This window comes from Anneissia japonica, unplaced genomic scaffold (assembly GCF_011630105.1).
Source record: "Anneissia japonica isolate Jap-2015-1 unplaced genomic scaffold, ASM1163010v1 scaffold1356_len1145284_cov175, whole genome shotgun sequence".
Classification (NCBI taxonomy): Eukaryota; Metazoa; Echinodermata; class Crinoidea; order Comatulida; family Comatulidae; genus Anneissia; species Anneissia japonica.
Window position 1 is genome coordinate 763,222 of NW_022706987.1, and position 334 is coordinate 763,555.

Genomic DNA, 334 nt, shown 5'->3' on the forward strand with positions numbered 1-334 from the left:
GATGATTCGAATAAAACAAATCTATATTTGGCCAATTAGCACACTCACCGCCACGAAAAATGGAAATTTTAGAAGAAAAAAAGTTGCTTTCTTTTTATTTTTTGGCCCTATTATGTTGTTTAATACGACAAATAATACATTTAAAGTGTTAAAAATGTTGTATATCGCAGGGAAATATGCAAAGGAGCTTAAATCAAGCTTTAATTAGCAAAAATCTAATGATGGTCACCGAATGGGTATTTTATAAACCGAGAGAAAAAATGGAAAACAGATAGGAAAATTCATAACTGTGAGTGAGGGGACACAATCTTATAAATATATGCTATATTTAAGG